Source organism: Chiloscyllium plagiosum, unplaced genomic scaffold, assembly GCF_037043375.1.
Source record: "Chiloscyllium plagiosum isolate Xiang-an unplaced genomic scaffold, Cpla_swu_hap1 HiC_scaffold_37, whole genome shotgun sequence".
NCBI lineage: Eukaryota > Metazoa > Chordata > Chondrichthyes > Orectolobiformes > Hemiscylliidae > Chiloscyllium > Chiloscyllium plagiosum.
Genome location: NW_028270175.1, coordinates 3,157,025 through 3,174,697, shown reverse-complemented (window position 1 = coordinate 3,174,697; position 17,673 = coordinate 3,157,025). Strand labels below are relative to the sequence as shown.

The 17,673-nt window shown below is 39.3% G+C and overlaps 1 protein-coding gene across 3 annotated transcripts in view; it reads right to left on the bottom strand.

Annotated features, from left to right (window-relative positions):
- Window positions 1-17,673, bottom strand: part of cfap74 (cilia and flagella associated protein 74) — a 219,223-nt gene that overhangs the window by 170,907 nt on the left and 30,643 nt on the right. The gene's annotated exons all lie outside the window — the stretch shown is intronic.

Here is a 17,673-nt window from a genome sequence, read left to right as displayed (position 1 = left end):
GGCTTTATAAACCCCAACCAGACACTGGTTCAGATGCTGCAAGCCAGGTTTGATGCATCACACTGTGGTGCTCACTTCCATACTGTGAACAGATGGTTCTGAAAGAAGGATCTGGAGACACTGACGGTGAGATTTATCTGCTTCCTGTCTGATTGCAGAAAGAGGCCATGCCACCAATCCCAGCCAACCTGATAGACCAACTCATATTTTCTCCTGGGTCAAGAGGGATGACCGCAGTGCAAGAAAGTCAATGATCTACTGCACTGCCTACCAATTCATACTTGAAGGCCAGCACTCAGTCTAATTGTTTCACTGCAGATGCCTCTGACAAAGGCTGATGGACTCAGCATCACATGCATCATGTCCACTCAAGGCTGACACCTGTCCACTGAGCTTCCTACGAACTCAATAGGAAAACTTAATCACCTCTCCTGTTATGCATGATCACTGACTGCTCTTGCATCCAGTTCCATCACATTCAAACCCTCCCTTCATCTCATTGCAACAGAAACTGGCTCACAACTGGGTTTAGATGTCGAAGACAGGTGGGGGATTAGTAGACATAAAGCTTCTACTGCCCATGAGAAGATGACAGTGAGGCTGAACAGGAAAGACTAGAATCACTCATGTGCTTATGGGGAAATACTAATGGATAACCAATCCAGTAATGTCAATTGTGGTATGCTTCTCTCTCATTACCACCAGTGCTAATTTTGCATAAGCTATTGTACATTTTCTCTAAATACTTCCATCTCCCCTCTTATGTAGACACTATGTAGCCTGTGACACTAGCTACCTGACAAGGGAGCAGTGCTCCAAAAGCTAGTACTTCCAAATAAACCTGTTGGACTATAACCTAGTGTTGTGTGATTTTTAATTTTGTCCACTCCAGTCCAATACCAGCATCTCCACATCATTTGAGGAGAAAGGCAATGAACCCTCAGAGGATGCACCAATAATTTTGCAGCATTAAGACTTTTCTCAGTGGTTTCTCTATCTAGATTAGAGAAACATTGCTTATGATCCCAATGTTATTATTACTGCAAAAGTAAGGTCCCAGAGTTAAATCTGGCTTAACTGACCACTAATCTTATTTTTACAATTTGGTTACCTTGTCGGTCAGTCACTTTTAGCAGAAGAACATCAAAGTTTATTGCATAGAAGTTAAAGTCTTTATTACAAGTATAAGAAAAAATTATTCCACCTTTTTACCTCAACAATCTTACAGATACTCAACCCTCAGGGAAGGGTCAGCCTGTTTCTACTTTAAAGTTTTCGGTTCAGTTGGCATGTTGATTTCTTCATAACAAAATTCTGCTTTCACTAATGCAATCTTCTTTGGTTAATGTCTTTTCTTAAGATCATTTAGAAAACTGCCAGCATAGCATACTTATTTCTTAAAATTAGTTCTTTAAACTCTTTCACAGCATCTGCTTTCACTTACTGACATTAAATCACTCAGGACTTCTCTCCTGCCTGACCACTTAGGAAACTGCTAAATTGCCCTATTGTTCTTATGAGGTTTTTCTGCCTGCACACTCACTGATCTTCTGGATGTTCTCTCTTTCTGAAAGGAAACTGTTTATATCTTTGCCTTCCTATGTTATTGGACATCTTGGCAATAGCTCATTTCCACTCCCCCTCCCCCCACTCCCTGACCCCCCACCCCCCCCATCACTTCTACCTAGTTTTCCTGACACACTGAACCATTCACTTCCAGGTTTTGTTTTCAAAAAGACCCATTTACATGCAAGTAAATGCATCTCCAGACACCCTAATGTTATTTGTAAAACTCAAAAAAGAAATCGAAGTGTTATTCATCTTAACCCAAACAATATAGAAATACAAATCAAATTTAAGAGTGAACAAGATTCTCTCCACATGAGAACCAAGTTTCCAAATGATAGCAATAACGTATCATGAATTTTTATTACACTTTAAGTACGATAGGGAAAAAGTGGGAAACTATAGACCAGTTAGTTTGACCTCTGTAGTGGGGAAGTTGCTGGAGTCAATCATAAAGGAAGAGATAACTCAACATTGGTGAACCAAAGCTCAATTCACCAGTATCAGCACAGTTTCATGAAGGCCAAGTCACGCCTTACAAATTTGCTGGCATTCTTTAAGGATGTAACCAGCAAGGTGGACAATGGGGATCCAGTGGATGTGGTAGATCTAGACTTCCAGAAGTCATTTGACAAGGTGCTGAATAAAAGACTGACCTAGAAGAGGGTTAAGGGCTTGTAGAGTATTGGCTTGGATAGAGGATTGGCTGACTGACAGAAAGCAGAGAGTTGGGATTAATGGGTCCTTCTCTGGATGGCGAATTATAAGTAGGTAGTGCTGCAGGGTTCACATCTCAAACCTCAACTATTTAAAATCTATGTAAATGATCTGCAAGTAGGGACAGAGTGTAACATAGCAAAATTTATGGATGATACTAAAATAGGTGGGAAAGCAGGCTGTGATGAGGAGATAAAGAGCTTAAGATGGATATTGATAGGCTCAGAGAATGGGCCAGAACCTGGTAGAGAGACTTTAATGTGGGAAGTACGAAATTGTCCATTTTGGCCAGAAAAATAAAAGGGCAATTCATTATTTAATGGGAAGCAGATTCAAAGTGCAGAGAGATCTGGGTGTCCTTGTGCATGAATTGCAAAAAGTGGATATGCAGCTACAACATTTAATCAGAAAGGGAAATGGAATCCTGACATTTAATGCAAAAGGACTGGATTATAAAAGTATAGAAATGTGGTTACAACCATTTTGGTGAGACCACATAGAAGTACAGTGTGTGGTTTCATTCCCCTTACTTGGGGAAGGATGTGCTGGCACTGGAGGCAGTTCACAGGTGGGTCACCAGCTTGATTCCAGGATGAAAGGGCTGTTGTACGAGAAGTGGTTGAATAGCTTGGGCTTGTACTCACTGGAGTTCAGAAGAATGGTAGGGAATCTGACTGAGGTATACAGAATGTTAAAGGGGATTGATAAAGTGGACATTGAATAGATGTTCCTCCTTTGGGACAGTCTCAAACAAGAGGTCATAGACATAGAGTGGGAGGAGGTAGGATCATAACTGAAATGAGAAGAAATGACATCTCTCAGAAGGTTGTGAATCTGTGGAACTTACTGCCCTGGAATTCACTGGAGGCAGAATCAATAAACAGATTCAAGAAAAAAATAGATATGCTTTCTGATGAAAAGTGGGATAAAGGGCTATGGGGAGCAGGCAGAAAAGTGGAGTTGAGAGCAAGATACAATCAGCCATGATCATGTTAAATGCCAGAGTGGGTTTGAAATGCTGAATTGCCTACTCCTGCTCCTTATTCCTAAATACCTATGTTAGTGCTAAAGACCTTGTGTATGTAAAAGCAATTTAAGTAGCATAAAATGTCTGGTTCCATGTCAGCAAAAAAAAAAATCATGTACAGATATGTGAGATGCCTGGCTATCCCTGAGGTCAAACCAATCTGGCAGAAGCATTCAAGTCCTAGGTGTCTCTCAGCCCCAGAACAAATGGTTGATGCCCTGAGGTGATGGCTGAGCTGGTCATGGAAAAAACATGGTGATATTGTGAGGCTTGTACTCTGCTGATGCCAAGTTGCATGGATGAAGGGCTGAAGAGGATTGTTGCCACTAACCAAGCAGGGTCATTGTATAGAAGAAGCAGTTCCATGTAAAGAGAAGGTAGATAGCTGGCACAGCTATTCCATGAACTGCAACAAAAGCTGTCAAGCCAAGTCACCAGGCACCCTCTGTTTTACTTGTCAAACTTTTGTGTCTTTTAGTTTCCTAATGTAAGAGAGGAACATTGGAAGTGTAATGTTAGGTATTAGTGAGATGCAAATGTATGTAAATGAGCTTGCTGTCACTCGGGTGACATCCTGAACTTGGGAGGTGAAATCAAGAATCTAATCTTTTCACTCTCACCCAATTGTAATCTTGCTTACCATTAATCACACCATACAGGGAGAAGACAATTCTGCCTTTAGTCATGTTGAAATTACCAGCATGTGAATGCTTAACATTTTCATGCAAGTTATTTTAGTTTATTTTAGAGAAGGGATTAACCAAATTACGTGAAACAGGTTAATGCCTCATGAGGATAAGGAAGAGAAGAACTGAATTTAGACAGTTATACTGAATGTGTCACACAACAATTTCATAACAAAAGACAAACAATAAGATACTATGGTATCATAAAAATTTATGATTTTTAAAAATCATTACTAACTGAAGGGAAACAAAGGGAAAAAATTTAGATCATATTCTTCATCTCAATTATGACAAATATTTAGCAACAAATTAAATAAATAAATAAAACGAAGCCTTCTGTGGTAAGTCTTGTAAAATTTGTAACTAATCTTTCAGCGGTTGGATTCTAATTTCTCAATTAAAATCAACTAATTTACTGAAATTTTGACAAAGTCAAAAATATATAATTTTGTTAAATAAATATTTTTGTTCCATTTGTTTTGACAAGCATCAAAGTTTCAATTATTCAATGTTAAAACTAAATAACTCTAGAAATGGTAAGATAATTTTGCTAATGTTAAAGTAACATTTTCTCTTCATGCACTGTGCAGTTCTGTTTACTTGTCCTGTATTTTAGACATTTCAAATTGTTGGTTTAAATAAAACTCTTGAATAGCTTGTAGTGCAGTAGAAAAGGTGAATATGTTGCAAACCTTCTCTGTATCTTGGCACCAACTTCTAAGTTTCTCTTATTCTGAAAATGTGCAAATTTGTTTTAAAAATCTATATATTTATTTGGCATCTGGCATAAAACCACAAAGTGGCATTCTGAAATCTGCAAATGAAAATTTTGTGCCAGATCCTGGAAGAGTTGAGAGGATGCTGGGGGCTTTTACAAATACATGAAAGTCCCACTCTCATCACCAACAGATCCTATTTTTGCCATTACTGTACAGGGAAAGGAAGAGGCATGATTCACACAGGAGGGAAACACAAACTCAGAAGTGCTATGGATCAGACCAAGCCCCCTCACAATATTCAGAAAATAGTCTAGACCCTAATTTTTCTTATTTTAAAGGTAAATATAAGGTTTTGTGTTCCAGATGCAATTTGACTGGTCAAACTAATGGATTTAAAACGAAACACACTTTATTCATCCATTATAGTTTAAATACAACAAAAGAAAGAAGGAATCGGAAATAATTCTATGGGAAAACTGAACACAATAATAGATACTGTAACTATTACTAATTAAATGTTCAAATATATAGTAATATCCCATAACCACATCCTTGCCAAAAGGCAAATTCAGAAAACAGATTGTCTCACATGCAATCTAGTAGCAGGCAGAGAACCCCTAGCTTTTGTCTGTAATCTAGACTGGGAAAGAATAGCTTTCACTTTTTCAAAACCCCAAGAACAACTGCTAAACTCCCTGGTTCTGTGGGATTTGATCACACCCATTTAGGCTGCTTCTATTATTCCAACTTAAAAAAAACCAAGGCTTTACAAACTTAAAAAACACCAAGGCTATACAGGTTATTTACCTTCTCAGAGACTGCTTGGCACCTGTCCCCTATCTCTCTCTCTCTCTCTCTCTAAATGAAATCAGTACAAAACACACCTCTTAGAGGCACATATCATTGCATGAGGACAAGCTGAACTTAGCTGAACAGCTCTCACTTCGACTGTTGCAAGGGCCTTAAACTGCATTGTGAATGTAAAAGAAACTGATGAAGTAGGCATAAATGTTTTTGAAAGGTGGATGAGATATGTTTAACTGCCACGGTCTGAAATATTTTAAGTCTGCCCACTCTTTTAAACTATAGAAAAACAACTATCTGTAGCTGTCTGTAATTATTTTTAAAAACTCTGCTGGACTGTTATGATTGACAGGACAGCTTGTGGAGCATCTGTTTCAACAGTTAGTTGTTGACATCTCATTATGAACATTTGTCGGAGTTTCAAAGCTATCATTATCTTAAAAGGGGGCCCTGAACTCAGTTTGATTGATAACTGTTATGAAGATGTGGGTGTACCTTTAAGAGAGTTAAAAACAGCAGAACTACTGGACACAGCACCAAGTGTCCTCAATAAGGCAACAATGTAACACTGGGTCAAACAACCCAATTAGTTCACTGCCTGGAGACAAAAACAAATTCGAATTCGGCCAATCGGTTTAAATTATATCCTAAAAAAGTACCAATTCCCAATCAAGTTTGAATTGAGTATATTGACAATCTTAAAAGCCAATGACATAATCCAATGCTCTGGGGTCTAAGACTGGGGGAAAATTGAAAACTGTTACGACACGGGATAAACTCTCCTGCCTGATTTAAAACCAGCAACACAGAAATGATTTATCCCGTGCAGTAAAAATTCGAGTGGCTAAGAACTATGTAAAACAAAAATTAACAACTTTATTTCTTAAGGTATAACAGAGAATAATTAATTAACCACCGTTTACAATTTCTTTCTCTAACCTATCTTTTACATTCCCTGCTATAATACTAGTCCGATAAAACTTCCAATTAAGATTTACAAAACAACACATCTTATCTCAAAATCAGGCAGCTGTAGATTCTTATCTTCGGATCTTCCTGTGTCTTCTTTTCTCCTTGTTAGGAATTTCTGCATCACAGGTTACTAATTGAAAAGGTACTTTTAAGAGAGATCTTTTTTCAAGCAGTCTGTTACATGCTAGGAATTGGCAGTTCTCCTCTCAACTGCTCAATTTCCCCCCAGTCTTATACCCCAGAGCATCATATTGTGTCATTGGCTTTTAAGACTGTCAATATACTCAATTCAAACTGGATTGGAAATTGGTATTTTTTGGGGGTATAATTTAAACTGATTGGCCGAATTCCAATTTGTTTTTGTCTCCAGGCAGTGAACTAATCGGGTTGTTCGACCCAGTGTTACATTGTTGCCTTATTGAGAACACTTGGTGCTATGTCCGGTAGTTCTGCTGTTTTTAACTCTCTTAAAGGTACACCCACATCTTCATAACATAACTTAGGGGCTATTAAAGTATTAGACGCATGAAAAGAAGTTTTATAAGAGGTTAACCCCTTGAGAGTAAATGGCTTTGATGCTGTCATTATTGCTAGAGTTTATCAGTATAAAATCTTCATACTGAGAGCTATATTAGACCTTCAGATGTTTACTGAAGAGGACGGGAAAGAATGCCAGGTGCAGCACAAGGCAGAAGAGGTGTCCACCTGCTGTGGTTGCAAAAAAAAGGACCACTTGTGTGTTAAACAGCATAACAGATTTAACCTGTATCTCCATATCCTCCTTGACATTGTCTTTTTCTAGCGTGAATACTGATGAAAAGTATTCATTTAGCGCTTCCGCTATCTCCTTTGACTCCACGCAAAACGTCCCACTGCTATTCTTGATTGGCCCTAATCTTTGTATCGTCATTCTTTTATTCCTGATATACCTATAGAAAGCCTTAGGGTTTTCCTTGATCCTAACTGCCAACAACTTCTCATGTCCCCTCCTGGTTCTTGCTCTCTCTTTAGGTCTTTCCTGGCTAACTTGTAATTCTCAAGTGTCCTAACTGAGCCTTTACGTCTCATCCGAACATAAGCCTTCTTCTTCCTCTTGACAAGAGATTCAATTTCCTTAGTAAACCACGGCTCCCATGCTTGACAACTTCTTCCCTGCCTGACAGGGACATACTTATCAAGGACCCGCAGTAACTGTTCCTTGAATAAGCGCCACATTTCAATTGTGCCCATCCCCTGCAGTTTACTTCCCCATCCTATGCATCCTAAATCTTGCCTAATCACATTGTAATTGCTTTTTCTCCAGCTATAACTCCTGCCCTGCAGTATGTACCTAACCCTTTCCATCACTTAAGTAAATATAAACAAATTGTGGTCACTATCACCAAAGTGCTCACCTCCGTCCAAATCTAACACCTGGCCTGGTTCATTACCCAAATCTAATGTGGCCTTGCCCCTTGTTGGCCTGTCTACATACTGTATCAGGAAACTCTCCTGCACACATTGGACAAAAACTGACCCATCTAAAGTACTTAAACTTTAGTATTCCTAGTCAATATTTGGAAAGTTAAAGTCCCTCATAACAACTACACTGTTACTCTCGCTCTTATCGAGGATTATCTTTGCTATCCTTTTCTTTACATCTCTGGAACTATTTGGAGATCTACAGAAAACTCCCAACTGGGTAACCTCTCCTCTTCTGTTTCTAACCTCAGCCCATAGTACCTCAGTAGATGAGTCCTCAAATGTCCTTTCTGCAACTGTAATACTGTCCTTCTGTAACAATGCCACCCCACCCCTCCCCCCCGCCCCGCCTTTTACCATTTTCTCTGTCCTTACTGAAACATCTAAATCCCAGAACCTGCAATAACAATTCCAGGCCACACCACTGAAATCCCAGGTACCAATCCATGCTACAGGTTTACCCACTTTATTCCGATGTTCCTGGTGTTAAAGTAGACACACTTCAAACCAACTTCTTGCTTGCTGGTGCCTTCTTGTGACCTTGAAACCTTCGTTCTGACCTCACTACTCTCAACCTCCTGTATACTCAAACTACAATTTAGGTTCCCATCCCCTGCTAAATTAGTGAATGAATGAACAGGAACCCAGTTAGTGAATATCATGTTATTAATTTAATATATTAATATTATATTGAATATTCATGAATACAGGTGAGTGAATTAATAAAGATAGCCTATAACACAATATCTACAACTGAGAAGTGGCATTGTGCCACACAAGTGCCAGGCAATGACCTTCACAGATAGAAGAGAATCTAAGCATCGCCCCTTGACATTCCATGTCAGTACCATCAGTGAAACTCCCACTATTTGCATCCTGGGGGTTATCATTGAGCAAAAACTGAACAGAATTTGCCAAATAAATATCATGCTTGTGGGCAGCACGTGGCACAGTGGTTAGCACTGCTACCTCACAGCGCCAGAGACTCGGGTTCAATTCCCGCCTCAGGCGACTCTCTGTGTGGAGTTTGCACATTCTCCCCGTGTCTGCGTGGGTTTCCTCCGGGTGCTCCGGTTTCCTCCCACAATCCAAAAATGTGCAGGTTAGGTGAATTGGTGAGGCTAAATTGCCCATAGTATTAGGTGAAAGGGTAAATGTAGGGGAATAAGTCTGGGTGAGTTGCGCTTCGGCGGGTTGGTGTAGACTTGTTGGGCCAAAGGGCCTGTTTCCACACTGTAAGTAATCTAAAATAAAAGCCAGGCCAGAGGCTAGGAGTATTATATTGAGTAACTCATCTCCTGACTCCTCAAAGCCTATCCATTATCTAATGATTCAAGTCAGGAGTGTGATGGAATACTCCCCACTTGCCTGGATGAGTGCAATTCCAACAAAACTCAAGAAGCTCAACCTCACTCAGGCAAGGCAGCCCTATCGATCTGCACCATATCAATAAATATCAACACCTTCCACCACTGATACTCAGCTGTAGCAGTGTATACAATTACAACGTGGACTGCAGAATTTATCAGACATTCTTAGACAGCAGCTTACAAACCCACAACCTCTACCATCTCTGGAAGGTCAAGGGCAGCAGGTACATTGGAACACTGTCACCTGCAGGTTTCCCTTCAAGTCACTCACCATTTTAGCATGGACATATATCACTATTCCATCAGTGAGACAAGATCCAAGAACTCCCTCCCTGTCAGCATTGTGTCTATCTACACCAAATGGATTGGAGTGATTCAGCTCATCACAAACCTCTCCAGGAGAACTAGGGATGGCAATAAATGCTGTCAGCCAGCAATGCCCACTTCACACGATGAATGAAAGTGAACCATTTCATCTTTAAAAGGCTCTTGAGGTTTGTTCATGGTGGACACTGGGGAATTAGCATTCACTTGACATGGAGGAATGAGGGAACATGAGGGAGTGAGTGTGGACATTAGATGGCATAGGGTTATGAGTAGCCACAGGGAGATGGTGACACAGTAGTAATGCCAACTGAATTGGTAATGCAGAAGTGCAGGTTAATTTCTGCAGACAAGATTTCAGCAACTGGTGGAATTTAAATACAACTCATTATTCAAAATAAATTATCATTGAAGTTATCATTGATTGTCATAAAAACCCATTTCATTCACTAATGTCCTTTATGGGAAGGAAATCTGTTGCCCTTATCTGTTCTTGTTTAGATGTCACTCCAACCTAAGCAATATGGCTAATCCTTAACTGCTCTCAAAGGGCAATAAATGATATACAACTATTACCAGCTGTGCCAACAATGCCTATATCCCATTTAAAGACAAAAGTAAAAATAAATACCTAAAAGGTGAATGAAACTTAATTTTCTAAAATCAACATGGAAACATAAACTTTTAGCAAAACTAAATGTAGGAAGACCTTACTATTAATTTCAAAGTGTAATATTCAGTGGTTCAATCCTAAAGACATAATCATTCCACCTCATTACCAAAATCTTTGAACTGTGGTGGGAGTTACCAGCTCCCATCATGTAAACATATTAAGATGGCCTGCAGAAGATTACGTCAGCCATGACGTTTGTGAAGCTGATCGGCCAATGTGAATATGATCAAAGTGGCGACAATCTCAATTTCAATTTTTCAATTTCAATCATTCAGCAAAAATGATAACTATCAAACAGTAGGTAATGCACTCTCTTTAATGCAAAGTGACAATAGCAATATTCAGATTGTACAGTTGATGCTCTACCTCGCTATGTAGATATTCTATAAATTATCGAGGTGACCATATTATAGTAGGTAGGTAGGTCTTGGAGTAAAAAACAATTATTTGATTGGCTAACAGACCTGGGTCTCTGTTGTGACCTTTTTTATTAAATGATATATATTATGTCCCTTAAAAACATCTGTGATGTTGAAAAAAAAACTCAACCTTGATATATTTGCTAATAATTTAGTAACTACAACTATAGAAAACTGTAAAGTGACCCAAAATAGGCAGGGAGATGAGCCAGTGGCTGTATTTGTTGCCAAAATACTAATTAATAAACAACTAAATATCCAAGAAATTGTTAGCAACACTTGAACACTCACACAACAAACCACTATCAAATATTTTAATGAGTATAGTTATTTTGAGTGGGATAATATATCTGCTAAAAATAATAAACAAATGTGTGATGAAAATACATTAACCATTCATACATTAATATTGCATGTTAAGTTCTAAGCCAGTATTGATAATGTTTAAGAATTATTTACGACTGTTACCATCTGTTGTTACATTAAGCATCTACTTGCTTTGCTGAATTAAATAGGAAGATAGGAACTGGATTAGGCCATTCAGCCCCACGAGCCTATTCCACCATTCAATGAGATCAATGCTGATCTGTGGCCTAACTCCATATATCTGCCTTTGGCCCATATTCCTTAATATCTTTACTTAACAAAAAATGAACTATCTCAGACTTAAAATTAACAACATAGCAGAAAACAGGGGGAAGACATCATCAGAATAGTTATATACAGTTTAGTTTCTCCATGGATATATCTATCAAGGACAAAGTGAAATATTATGTACATAATATGCATATATGAGTTAGACTAGGAGTCACACAGAAATATTACAATTGCAATGAGATATATATCAGACAGAAGTGAGAGATGGAAAAGAAGCAAAGGCAAATATCATTTTGGGCATGCAGGAGATCGCTGCAAACAGCCAGAGAGAAGATTGGAGTACAAACTTTCTGTGAACTGGAGTTGCCAATCAGACCTAACGTTTTTTGCTTTTGGCCATTTATTGTTTGCAACATAATTATTTCTCCTTCTCCATTCTAAAAAGAATTGTGACTTTGAAACTCAGTTTCAAACAGGTCATGACAGAAAAATGTAACATCACAGACAATCACAATGCCGTGATTCTTGCCTGTTCAAGTGCATTCACAAAACCTGACATAATGATTATAATTCAGGTGCTATAGGAAGTTTATGTCAATGCATTTACAATGCTGAGTCAACCGAAGGAACGCTGAGATATCAGGGCCTGAATACTGACACAATAGTGGTAAAATAAATACTCAATTTTCAACTTCCATCATTTGATTTTAATCATGTATCTAAAATTGCTGCAGCAATTATTTGACTATAGGTTGAGACAAGATCAGGAACCAATAAACAAAATTATCTGAATTAAAATTGCCTTTTTATCAAAAGACAAAAATTTGTAACAGCAAGGATTGAAATTCTTTCTCTGCCTGTTCCTCATCAACATGAAAACAGTGCCTGGTTAAAAAAGCAAATCGGAGAAACAACCACTGACCATGGCCTCGAGGTAATCTTTATATTTGCACGACCGAGGATATCATCACCAATTGAACAACTACAGTCTTAGGTCAAAATTTAATCACTCCAGGATTCTAATAACTGTATTCTTCCTGTCTGTATGTGAGAGTTCTTTTTAAACTCTGTACCTGTGTTGGTGTCTGTGTGTATGTGTGTTTAATATCATGGTTTATGTTTATGTCTAGTGGTAAGTAAGTAATAAAATTTCTGTTCCTTTCATTCAAAACAATGTTGCATTTGCTTCATTAATTTTGACCTTGATTCAATTGAAGTGCATAGTTACAAGCTAGAAAGAAGTAAAATATTTCTTGCAATCGATCCAGAAGGGGTTAAGAAGTGGATTGGGTGACTTTAACTTTCCCAATGTTGATTGGAACCTTCTTCGAGCAGAAGATTTGAATGCAGCTGTTTTTGTAAGGTGTGTTCAGGAGGGTTTCCTAACTCAGTACGTTGACAGGCCGACGAGGGGAGAGGCCATTCTAGACTTGGTGCTCAGAAACGAGCCGGGGCAGGTATCAGATCTTGTGGTGGGAGAGCATTTTGGTGATAGTGACCACAACTGCCTCACATTCTACATAGCTATGGAGAAGGAGAGGATTAGGCAAAATGGGAGGATATTTAATTGGGGAAGAGGAAACTATGATGCGATTAGACATGAATTAGGAAGCATGGATTGGGAGCAATTGTTCCATGGTAAAGGCACTATAGGCATGTGGAGACTGTTTAAGGAACAGTTGTTGCAAGTGATGAATAAATATGTCCCTCTGAGACAGGCAAGAAGTGGTAAGATAAAGGAACCTTGGATGACGAGAGCGGTGGAGCTTCTCGTCAAAAGGAAAAAGGTAGCTTACGTAAGGTGTAGGAAGCTAGGGTCAAGCTCAGCTCTACAGGATTAGAGGCAGGCGAGGAAGGAGCTCAAAAGTGGTCTGAGGAGAGCCAGGAGGGGGCATAAGAAAGGCTTGGCAGAACGGATTAGGGAGAACACAAAGGCATTTTACACTTATGTGAGGAATAAGAGAATGGTCAAAGAAAGAGTAGGATCGATCAAGGATAGCACAATTTGTGTGTGGAGTCTGAGGAGGTAGGGGAAGCCCTAAATGAGCTTTTTGCTTCTGTCTTTACGAAAGAAATGAACTTTGTCGTGAATGAAACCTTTGAAGAGCAGGTGTGCATGCTGGAATGGATAGAGATAGAGGAAGCTGATGTGCTGAAAATTTTGTCAAACATTAAGGTTGACAAGTCGCCAGGCCCGGACCAGATTTGTCCTCGGCAGCTTTGGGAAACGAGAAATGCAATTGCTTCGCCACTTGCGAAGATCTTTGCATCCTCGCTCTCCACTGGAGTCGTACCTGAGGACTGGAGAGAGGCACATGTAATTCCTCTCTTCAAGAAAGGAAATAGGGAAATCCCCAGCAATTACAAGTTTCACGTCTGTCGTCTGCAAAGTGTTAGAAAGGATTCTGAGGGATAGGATTTATGACCATCTGGAAGAGCATAGCTTGATTAAATGCAGTCAACACAGCTTTGTGAGGGGCAGGTCATGCCTCACAAACCTTATTGAGTTCTTTGAGGATGTGACTAGAAAGGTTGATGAGGGTCAAGCTGTGTATATGGTGTATATGGACTTCAGCAAGGCATTTGATAAGGTTTCCCATGGTAGGCTCATTCAGAAGGTCAGGAGGAATGGGATACAGGGGAACTTAGCTGTTTGGATACACAATTGGCTGGCCAACAGAAGACAGCGAGCGAAGGAAAATATTCTGCCTGGAAGTCTGTGGTGAGTGGTGTTCCACAGGGCTCTGTCCTTGGGCCTCTACTGTTTGTAATTTTTATTAATGACTTGGATGAGGGGATTGAAGGATGGGTCAGCAAGTTTGCAGACGACACAAAGGTTGGAGGTGTCGTTGATAGTATAAAGGGCTGTTGTAGGCTGCAGCGGGACATTGACAGGATGCAGAGATGGGCTGAGAGGTGGCAGATGGAGTTCAACCTGGATAAATGCAAGGTGATGCATTTTGGAAGGTCGAATTTGAAAGCTGAGTACAGGATTAAGGATAGGATTCTTGGCAGTGTGGAGGAACAGAGAGATCTTGGTGTGCAGGTACACCCTTAAAATGGCCACCAAAGTGGACAGGGTTGTTAAGAAAGCATATGGTGTTTTGGCTTTCATTAACAGGGGGAATGAGTTTAAGAGTCGTGAGATCTTGTTGCACCTCTATAAAACTTTGGTTAGACTGCACTTGGAATACTGCGTCCAGTTCTGGTCGCCCTGTTATAGGAAAGATGTGGATGCTTTGGAGAGGGTTCAGAAGAGGTTTACCAGGATGCTGCCTGGACTGGAGGGCTTATCTTATGAAAAGAGGTTGACTGAGCTCGGACATTTTTCATTGGAGAAAAGGAGGAGGAGAGGGGACCTAATTGAGGTATACAAGATAATGAGAGGCATAGATAGAGTCGATAGCCAGAGACTATTTCCCAGGGCAGAAATGACTAACACGAGGGGTCATAGTTTTAAGCTGGTTGGAGGAAAGTATAGAGGGGATGTCAGAGGTGGGTTCTTCTCACAGAGAGTTGTGAGAGCATGGAATGCGTTGCCAGAACCACTTGTGGAAGCAAGGTCATTGGGGACATTTAAGAGACTACTGGACATGCATATGGTCACAGATATTTGAGGGTGCACACATGAGGATCAGTGGTCGGCACAACAGCGTGGGCTGAAGGGCCTGTTCTATGCTGTTTTGTTCTATGTTCTATTGCCAAACCATCCCATCTCACTGGTCATAATAATATAATACACTCATCCCAAAAAACCAAAATTCTTGTTTCTGAATCTTGCCTCATTATTTCATTTTGTAACAATTTTCATCTGATTATACTCCTTTGAAGTGCCTGACAATGTTTTACTCTGTTAGAAGTGCTGTCTCAGCGCACGTTGCTCTTTATGTTGTATTTCACCTAACTCTATCAGGGCATTCTTCTATTCTTACTTCCTTGCATACTTATCCAGCTTCCCCCTTACGTATATCTTTACCATTCACTTCAAATTCTCCATGTAGGCAGCAGGTTCCACATTCTAACTACTATATTGGTAAAGAGGTTTCTCCTGATTTATTGGTGACTATGTTATATTTGTGATCTTCGGTTTTGGATTCATCCAGAAATGTAAACATCTACAGGACATTTTCAGAAATTCAGGAGGGCTATCCACAGAAAATTACTGTAGAATTTCACTGAAACAACATGATTAAAGGATCAAACCACAATAATTATTTTGGTATGAGATGAAATAAAGATCTGAAATAAGTAAGACATCTTAAGGAATATTATAAAATTAAATCGATTCGATGAAAGTTACGTAGGATCAGCCATTTACGTTTTGTCAGTTAATACTCAGGCAAACAGTCAGTCAAAATCACAAACGGATCCTGATCTATATTCGTATGAAATCTGAATTCATGATTATTTTATATCATAAATATATTATAAAGTATATTTCTTTTTAGCTTTTACTATTACCCAGTAATAAAATAGTAATAAAATAGATAATTGCAATCAATCAGAAAGCCCTGTGATAATGAATAATTAGAATTTATAATTATTGACATACCAGCATGTATGCATGGTGCCTGATATTGAAATACAAAATGGCAGGAAAAATCATATAAACCCTACAGTACAGAAAAAGGCCATTCGATCCATTGAGCCTGCACTGGCCTTCTGAAGAGCATCCCACCAGGATCCAGAACCTGTCCCTGTAAGAAATCATTTATTCTGGCTAATCCACCTAGCCTGCACATCCCTGGACACTATGAGGCAATTTAGGATGGCTAATCCACCTAACCTGCGTGTTTGTGGACTATGGGAGGAAACCGTAGCACCGAAGCAGATACGGGGCTAACATGCAAACTCCACTCAGATAATTACCCAGGGCTGCAATCGAACCCAGGTCCCTGGCACTGTGTTGAAATACAATCAGTTTTCTCATTGGATCATCTAATCTATTCAGGACAGTTACAATCAAGTGAGTTATCTTATGTATAAGATCCCAAATAGGTTATGGAGAATCAGCATCATGCAATCACTGCTGTTAAGATCAAATTGGAAGAGATGAACTGAAACCCCTCTTTTCAGCCCTCTCCCTTGATTGGGAGCAACAAAGGCTTGAAGTCTTTTTAAGACAAAGCTATATCTTTCTCTAAGTGAAACAGAGTTAACACATGTTTACATGAACGAGTTAATCAGAAGGTTTTCTTGAATTAAAGAAAACACCAAGTGGCAAAATGAAGACATGACATCAAGAATAGGCTTGAAGCAAGGTCCAGAACCTATCCCTGTAAGACATTATTTATCCTCGCTAACTCACCTAGCCTGCACATCCTTGGACACTATGAGGCAATTTAGCATGGCCAATCTACCTAACCTGCACATCTTTGGACTGTAGGAGGAAACCAGAGCATCTGGAGGAAACACACGTATACCTGGGGAGAACGTGAAAACTCCACACAGCCTGAAGGGTAGAATCAAAACTGAATCCCTGGTGTTGTGAGGTTGGGAATGATTTCTAGCATGACACCATGCTAGTAGTATTTACAAAGGTAGGATTTTAAGAAAACAGAAGAAAATGTACTTTGGAAACGTATTAAAAACAACATTGAGTTCATTCAGACATCTAAATAATCTGACTTAACATGGAAGTGAAATGAAAATTTACATTTAATAAACGATCACTTGAAAAATAGACTAATGCATCTATAGCTAACTGTTTAACATTGCAAAATATCCGAAGACCATGTTCTAAAAATAAACATATTTGGTAATACGGATATCCATGTTCATAGACATCTGCTGGAAATTTTTTGTCTGAATCTAAACAGCTGAAAAAGCAATGATGCAGTAAAGTGTCAGAATCCCTCAGTGAGATGTTCTAATTACTGCCATTGATCATTCCCAACCTCACAACATGCCATGTGCAAATGAGCTGCCTGATTGCAAGATGTTGCAAATAATGCAACACCCTTTTATTTTCATGGCAAACAATTTTGCTCTGGCTGTCATGCTATTATCAAATAATCGTTTCAATCGAAAGTATTATAATCTCCATACTAAAAATGAACACTTGGCTGTCCAAAATACATTCTCACGATTATATCCAGTGGATGCACAGAACTATTTCTATTGCTGACCTATTGAACTGTATTCAGAACACTGTAAACACTCTTGGATGAGACAACAGACTTCCAGGTGCAAGGTGGAAAGGCAGGGGATGGTAAGGCATCTAGAGTGAATTTTACAAGGAGGAAAGGGCTTTGTGAAGTTCAACTCCTAATTTTTATGCAGAAAGCTGCTAGTAACATGGAATATTGCCCATTACATATTGGGAATCACTTCCAGAA